At 35.0% G+C, this 8,919-nt stretch overlaps 1 non-coding gene across 1 annotated transcript; it reads right to left on the minus strand.

Annotated features, from left to right (window-relative positions):
* Positions 1-7,911: 7,911 nt before the first annotated feature.
* LOC132431432 (U6 spliceosomal RNA) lies at positions 7,912-8,018 on the minus strand. The gene has a single exon (XR_009520738.1). It is a non-coding gene; the product is annotated as a U6 spliceosomal RNA (small nuclear RNA).
* Positions 8,019-8,919: the final 901 nt, after the last annotated feature.

Consider the following 8,919-nt stretch of genomic DNA (forward strand, 5'->3'; position numbering starts at 1 on the left):
TATTTACTTGATTTTGTCTTAAGCTTTTAATGTACCTTTATAGTCTTTGAATTCTTTTTAAAAGTGTAGCAAATTTTTACAGTTGCTTTTAAGGGAGATTTCAGAACCTTATTAAATTCCCTTAAACATCTTAGTTTATTAAATTTCCTTTTACGTTTAACATTTTACATTAAAATGTTCAATTTTCTTTTCAGCAAAACCATTGTCTAACTTAAATACAGTCTTCCTGGCTACTTAACTCTTCTTAATCTCATAAATTAAACTTATAAATACCTCAAGGTATCTTGAATTTTTAAAGAATGTACATAAATTTAGTAAGAATTGAATTTAATACCACACACCTAAATCAATTACACAAGTACACTTTAGAAAATGGAATTACAAGGGTATTAAGACAAGTAAATAAGAAAATATAGTGGCAAATATGCAAGATTCCTTAATGCAAAATATTGACACTATGGATTTTATTATCTGAAGATTTTTATACATACTCCTAATTCTCCCTGGGCGAAAAGATACTTAATCACTAGAGAGACATTTATGTCATACCAAAAATGTTTAGAAGTGCCTTCTGCATAAGGTGAGCTTCTAGAATGATTCTTTTTTCCCCCCTCTTTTTTTCTTTTTTACTGGTGTAAAAAATGCATAACATAAAATTTACCATCTTTACCACAAGTGTACACTTCAGTAATGTTGAGTATATTAACATTGTTGGGCAACCAATCTCCAGAACTTCTTTACCTGGAAAAAGTTGAAACTCTATATCCATTAAAAAAACAACTCCCCATTTCTCCCTTCCCCACAGACCCTGGCAACCACCCTTCTACTTTTTCTTTCCATGAATTTGGCCACTCAAGATACCTCATATAAAGAGCATCATACAGTGTTTGTCTTTTTGTGCCTTACTTATCTCACTTAGCCTAATGCTCTCAGGGTTTATCCTTGTTGTAGTGTGTCAGAGTTTCCTTCCTATTTAAGGCAAAATTCTAGAATGATTCTTAATGACAACAGTGAGGGAGCTCAAACTAAGTCTTAGTTATAATCACTATACCTTTCAAAAGGGGATGGAGAAGTGTTTCACATAGTTCATGTCCACGAATTTAAGCCTCAAATAAGTCACAGTTTTTCTAATATAGGCATAAACTGCTGATTCTCTCCACAGTTATGGTTTTCCCACTAGGATGCCTCTTGGATCTTAATACTCCTAACTTCATAAAACATTTATCTCTCAAAACAATATTTTAGGCTGGGGCTTATATGGGAACAAATGTATATTTATATCCCCAAAGCTCAATGCAATTTTTTTTTTATCAAGATGATGAGAGGGAAAAGCTTTGAGTTGTGATCCAAATACAACTGACAGAATGACAGAATCAGTGTAGAAGCCTTGACAAGCATACCATAACGTGAATAAAAACTCTTTTTATTGTGACTCTTATGATGTCCGTAGGGTAAAGAGAAGTATGGAAGCACTGCTGCACACAATACAATATTTAATTACAGTAATTTCACATCCTAATGTTAGAGTCTGTTACTCACATGCAGTTGTTTTCTGTATTTTAAGAAACTGGTTGGAGGCATTGAGTTGATGGTTAACGTATTAAAAGTGTTCCTGTTTAAAATAATTGGACATAGGCTTCTGTTAACAATTTTGTGCATAACTGCAGATTGTCAGGAATAGTTTACTGACATTAATCAGGAAATGCCTGCATTTGTCTTCTAAAAGGACTGTGTGGCCCCCACTAAGATTGTTGCCACTTGCTTCATCATCTCATTTGGCTTTCCACTTCGTGTCCTAAAATACTTAAACAGCTTCCTATCTTGAAAAACCTCTGGACTTGACCATATCTTGCATTCTTTTCATCTTTCTATCTTCTAGGATTCTAATTATTATACATATTAGAAGATATCTAATTAACTTCCAGACATCCCCATAGCTTTGTTTTCTTTTGCACTCTTGACTTTTAAAATCTTTCAGCACTTGGACACACAATGTGACCATGTTCTTTATGTATCTGTATTGCCTGTCGGTGTCTGCCTCTTAATCTGCCTTGTCAAATTAAAAAGCTCTTTTGGATGGGTTACAGAAATGTTTCTAATATTTAGCGAGTCCAATTTAGGTTTTAATTCTCTGTTTTAATAAATGAAAGCAGTAAATATGTATTTCTGGCTCCCATTCAAGCTGCTTCACTTCGTTAAATGGACAAAAAACATTTTTGCTCTAATCCAAATAATGAAACAGTCACATTACAAAGTGACCAGAGTGATTTTGTCATCTGTAATCTTATTTTTTATTTTACCGGTCGTGTTAGAATGAAAATGTCCAACTTGTTTGCTTTACAAAAGGGTCATAAGATCAAACTGTTAATTTTTCTCAACTTAGATTTTTATGGCAATACCTGCAAAATATTAAAGTCAGAAGAAATTGTTACTAGCTTTAGAAGTTTGATGAATTTTTGCTGTCTATGAATGGGAGCAGATTAAGGAAGGATAGACCAGTGTATCCACAGAAGCTGGAAAGAATCTGAGGTCCAAACCCTGGCAAAACCTCTTTTAACTCTAATCTGTTAACAGCTAGTACCCCATTTGCAAGAAAATGCGAAAAAGAAACATTTCCAGACCAGTGAAAGGATAATACCATTCTAAAGAAAGGGTATATTCTGAGGAAACAGAAGAAAATTATTCCTCTGAAAGATATTTACTAATTTTTATGGGAAATCATCTGAAAGCAATGATACTTTCCAGGTATACCACTGGGCAAGCCATAGTAGAGGTCACAGAACAGAAAGGTTCTGAGACCTCAGACCACCTGTTCCATCACAACACAACTGTTTGTTCTAGAGAACTCTGGCCCAAGGAGATAAGACTATAAATCAGTAAATTTAACTATTTGTTCAGGGAATTTCTACAAGCCAATTTTGTCCAGGTAAATACTTTGCTCATTTGGATAAACAGTTCTCCTATTGAGACAATACTTGCTAGCTGGCTTGGGCAAACAGCTTCCTAATCCTTCAGCAGTTTACTCATCAAAACACCTTGCTGTCTCCACCAATCCCAAATTATTGTGTCAAAACTATCACAATAATAAACTGCCATGAAAGACTTGCTCTAAAACTTGTAAGTCCAGCTCCTTAAACCCTACAAATACTACTTCTTGAAATCTCCCTTCTGATATACTACGAAGACTATCATGGGGGTGCTCCCCCTTGTGACAGTAACTCTAATAAACTTAGCTTTGCTTGATCAGTAGGTTTCTCTGATGTTCTTTTGTGGAATTGACACTGACAACCCTGAAGACACAAGAAGATCTGATTGAGACCCGCTGGCTGACACAGCCCAAGGCCCTCAGCTCTGAAGCCACATGGACCCTTGAGGCTTCTTGAACCTCATGTTCAGGGACCTCTCCCACTGCAGTGGTCAAATAGGTCCTGCATTGGTGCTCGGGCCCAACAGATTTATGTGAAGCTCACTAAAAGTGAGTTTATTTTGTGTCCTGGGAATGAGAGGATTCCTCCTGGGAATCTTTGTCTATCTGGTCAGATTTGAAAACTCACATTTGGAGGGAAACCTAGCTTGTTATTTATAACACAATGTTTGGGTTCTTTTTCTGTTCTTGTCACTTTTTGCTGTGAGGCTATAAGAGAAAAGTCACAGGGGAAAGGATTAGCATAGGTTTAATAGTTTGTTTCTCAATCCATCCCTGAGTACTGACAAGTTCAAAATGCCTCATCAGACCCACATCCTTATAGGACCAATTTTGCCTTGGACCACCTATCCAAAGCTAATAAAACTGTACCTTCGTCTGGCCTGTGTTTCTTTGATAGTCACTTAATTTTGTTTCTTTTGCTTGGAGCTGGAAGTCTGAAGCCTGTGAGACTTGGTGATTGGCCAGATTCTCACCAAGTGTTGCAGTTCTCATGAGGTCGTCTTTGACACTCTGGGGCACACGTGTGCTGCCTTCATGCTTTCATTCTTGTGAATATTTCTCTCATCAGCCTATTTCGCCAAGGAGGTTTTAGAATTACTGTGGCCATTTCAGGGAATTTCTGACTTGAACAAGATGCAAATGGGAAGAAAACCTTGGGAGGAGATTCTCTGATTTGTGTGTCCAAACAAGAGGTTACTTTTTTAAAAAATTGAATTACAATTGTTTTACAATATTATATTAGTTTCAAATGTACAACATAGTGATTTGATAATTTTATAGTTTATACTCCATTTACAGTTATAAAGTATTGGCTATATTCCCCATGTACATCCTTGTATCTTATTTATTACATCCTTGTATCTTATTTATTTTATACCTAGTAGTTTCTACCTCTTAATTACCTTCCTCTATCTTGCCTCTCCCCCCAACCCCTTTCCCCACTGGTATCCACTAGTTTGTTCTCAGTATCTCTGAGTCTGTTTCTGTTTTATTATATTCATTTATTTATTTTATTTTTTAGATTCCACATGTAAGTGAAATATCAATACCCATGATATTTTTCACAGAACTAGAACAAATAATACTACCACAAATACTAGAAGAAATACTAGAACAAATAATGCAACCACAAAAGACCTCAAATAACCAAAGCAATCTTGAAGAAAAAGAACAAAGCCAGAGGTATCAATCTCCCTGACTTCAGAATACACTACAAAGCCACACTAATCAAAACAGCCTGGTATTGACACAAAAACAGACACATAGATCAATGGAATGGAATAGAGATTCCAGAAATAAACCCACACACATATGGTCAATTCGTCTATGACAAAGGAGGCAAGAATATATGATGGATAAAAGACAGTCTCTATGTGGTTTGGGGAAAACTGGACAGCTACATGTGAAAGAGGTTACTTTTTAACTTAAGAGATCCACCCCTCAAGTTTTCCTACTTTGGTGATTACTGAGTACCAGCTTTTTAATCATAAGTTTTGATGGAATGGTTAAAGGCCCTAGTTATTGTTTAAATAAAGTGTAATGCTTTTTTCTCTTGTGTGTATATCTGTAAAAATAGGGTTTCTTTCATCTGACCCCTTTCCCTTGCTTGCAGATCTTAGATAATTAGCCTTTTATTGATAATTTTATATCTATCTTAAGCTGGCTTCCTCTTGTTTCTTCTTTCCCTTTCTTTTTCCCTTCTCTTTGGAATTTTAGAAGTTAATTTGTTCATGAACATTGCTCTGTAATGATGTGTAAATTCTAGAATATCTAGTGTAGATATAAAGTTTAAAGTTTCCAAAATAAAAAAAAGGTGAAATATTAGATTGTTTGTGCTGCTTTGTATGTTTTTCCTCGCCAAGAGTGAAACTCAGCAGAAAAGTTAGCTGTGATTTTAAGGAATGGATGTGGCTCCCAGCTAGAAAGAAAAACTCAACACTGTGAATTTTTGGCCAAATTTCACAGTCTTTAAATTCTTTTTTTTTTTTTCCGGAATTTTTTTTTAAAATATCTTTATTTCAAATACAACAAAATAGCATACTAGTTAAGAGCACAATCTATGGTTCCAGAATCCCTGAGTTCAGACTCTGGCTCTGCCACCCATGGACTATATGACCTTGGTGTAAACCTGCATACCTCGGTAAAATTCTTAATATTATTACAGAGACTTATTTATATATGAAAAATCAGGAAGATATTCTTCTTAGATAGACAATTCTTTGGACAAATTAGAGTAATTTAACTGTAGCTTTTAAATCAACATAATGTCTTACTAATTTTATCAACATGTAAAAATGTTTAGCAAAATATTTTAGTTAGTATGAGTTTAATTTTTCATGATTTAAATGTTTAAGATTTCCTACATCATTTCCATGGATCCAGTAAATTATCTTTGTTTCCACAAGTTTTTTTAGGATTAAAAAAATAATGAAGTGTGTTTAAATGAAAATGTAATGAGAGATGTCTTTTCAAAGAGTTTAATCTTTTAAATTCTTGTTATGTGGCCTAAAATGTCAACAGCGCCAAAGTGAAGAAACTTTGTTTTAAACCAAAATTATGAATCCAGTCGGAATTGTCCAAGATTTCACCTTGATAATGAAGATTTGCTTCTGAAGTAAGCTTCTTTAGAATTTTTTTTTTTTTTTTTTTTTTTTTTTGCGGTACGCGGGCCTCTCACTGCTGCGGCCTCTCCCGTGGTGGAGCACAGGCTCCAGACGCGCAGGCTCAGCGGCCATGGCTCACGGGCCCAGCCGCTCCGCGGCATGTGGGATCTTCCCGGACCGGGGCACAAACCCGTGTCCCCTGCATTGGCAGGCGGACTCTCAGCCACTGCACCACCAGGGAAAACCAAAATAAAATTTTTAGGATGTCTTTTTCATTTTTTTTTATTGTGGTAAAATATACGTAATATATATCTTATATTTTAACCATTTTTTAACCATCTTAACCATTTTTAACTGTACAGTTCTATGGCATCAAGTACAAAAAGTTACTTCACAATATTGTGCACCCATCACCACAGTCCATTGCCAGGACTTTTTCATCTTCCCCAACTGAAACTCCATACCCATTAAACAATATCTCCCCATTCCTCCTTCCCTCCAGCCCCTGGCAACCATCATTCTACTTTCTGTCTCTATGAATTTGACTGCCATAAGTAGTTAATGGAATCATATAGTAGTTGTCCTACCGTGACTGGTTTATCTCACTTAGAATATCTTCAAGTTTCACTGTGTTGTGTCATGTGTCAGAATTTTCTTCCTTTTTAAGGTTCAGTAATATTCCAATGTATGTATATAATACATTTTGTTTATTCACTCATCCTTCATTGGACACTTGGATTGCTTTCACTTTTTGGCTATTGTGAATAATACTGCTATGAACATGGGTGTACAAATATCTCTCTGAGATCCTGCTTTTAAGTCTGTGGGGTATAGACCCAGAAATGGAATTGCTGGATTAAATGGTAATTTTATGTTTAATTTTTTTCTAGGAACTGTTATACCAATTTCCATAGTGGCCACACCATTTTATATTCACACCAGCAATGCCAAGGGTTATAGTTTCTCCACATGCTTGTCAACACTTACATTCTGGTTTTTGATAATAGCTATCCCAATGGTTATGAAATGATATGTCATTGTGGTTTTGATTTGCATTTCTCTAATAATTAGTGATTTGAATATTTTTTTCATTTGCTTATTGGCTATTTGTATATCTTCTTTGGAGAACTGTCTATTCAATTCCTTTGTCCATGTTTAAATCTAGTTGTTTATTTCTTTTGTTGTTAAATAGTAGGAGTTCTTTATATATTCTAGATGTTACCCCCTAATTAGATACGTGATTTGCAAATATTTTCTCCCATTCCATGGGTTTCCCTTTCACTCTCTTGGTAGTGTTATTTGAATACACAAATGTTTTAAATTTTGATGGAGTCCAATTTATCCATTTTTTTCTTCTTTTGCCTGTGCTTTTGGTGTTATATCCAAGAAATCATTGCCAAATTCAAACTCATGAAGCTTTTCCCATATGTTTTCTCCCAAATTTTTTTTTTTTTTTTTGGCTGCGTAGGGCCTTCGTTGCTGCACGTGGGCTTTCTCTAGTTGCGGCGAGCGGGGGCTACTGTTCGTTGCGGTGTGTGGGCTTCTCATTGTGGTGGCTTCTTTTGTTGCGGAGCACGGGCTCTAGGCGCACAGGCTTCAGTAGTTGTGGTGCGTGGGCTTCCGTAGTTGTGGCGCACAGGCTTAGTTGCTCTACGGCATCCTGGATCCAGGGATCTTCCTGGACCAGGGATTGAACCTGTGTCCCCACCTGCACTGGCAGGTGGATTCTCAACCACTGCGCCACCAGGGAAGTCCAGTATTAGCTCTTATGTTTAGGTCTTTGATTCACTTTAAGTTAATCTCTTGTATATGGTGTAAGGTAAGAGTTCAGCTTCATTCTTTTGCATGTGAATATTCAGTTTTCCTGGCATCATTTGCTGAAAAAATATGGAACACTTTACAAATTTCCATGTCATACTTGTGCAGGGGCCATGCTAATCTTCTCTATATCATTCCAATTTTAGTTTATGAGTTGCCAAAATGAGCATTAGATGTCTTTCAAAATTAAAATTATATTTGGGATTTCTCAAAGAGCCCCTGGAAAATCACAGTGATTTACACATTTATCTTATAAAAAGAGAGATGCCAGAAATATTTTAGGTTACTTTGATATACTTTATACTCCTGAACTAGCTCATTACTGTATAAGGAATTCATGAGAATTATCAAATGAAAAGATAATTTTGTACAGAGTAAATGTTATTCATATAAAATATTATGAGATTGTGCACAATAAATTGACAGAGTCAAGAGATTTGTTGATGCCTTCATTGTCCATGATGTAATCTAATCCAAGGAAATATATTAATAAAATTCTTATCTATTATACCATAATGGAAAAGTTTACTCTTTTCAATTTTGATACTGTTAGTCACTGTCATAAGTCAATCTCATCAATTTAGTTATACTATGAAGCAGGCAGTTCTGCTTCCTCAGTGGTTATAATACAAAACTATTCTTAACCAGATCCAGGAGCTATAGCACTCAAATAATTCTTCAAGAGAAGGACTTCAAAAACTTATGTTAAAATGAGAAAACATAATGTGTAAGCCATGTGTTGTAAAATTACTATAAACTACTATACCCCCAAGGCAATTATTTTATTTTGGAAAGATCTTCAGAAATAGCCTGAAAACACTGCTTTGGTTTTTTCAATTAAAAAAAAAATTAAATCAATTTTGTTTTTGAAGACTATGTTAAAACTGCAGTCATTTTTGCTTTTTTTGATGTATAACGTTTAATTATACATTAATATATTTCAAAACATATATTCAGTCCCAAATAAAGCCTATTTCATTTTAAATATAATTTTTGGCATAGTAGGCTTTGTCTTTAATTAATTAAAGGAAATTAAGCACCTTTGTGTTTTACTCTTTCCAATAGGAAAGA

Source organism: Delphinus delphis, chromosome 9, assembly GCF_949987515.2.
Source record: "Delphinus delphis chromosome 9, mDelDel1.2, whole genome shotgun sequence".
Taxonomy (NCBI): Eukaryota; Metazoa; Chordata; class Mammalia; order Artiodactyla; family Delphinidae; genus Delphinus; species Delphinus delphis.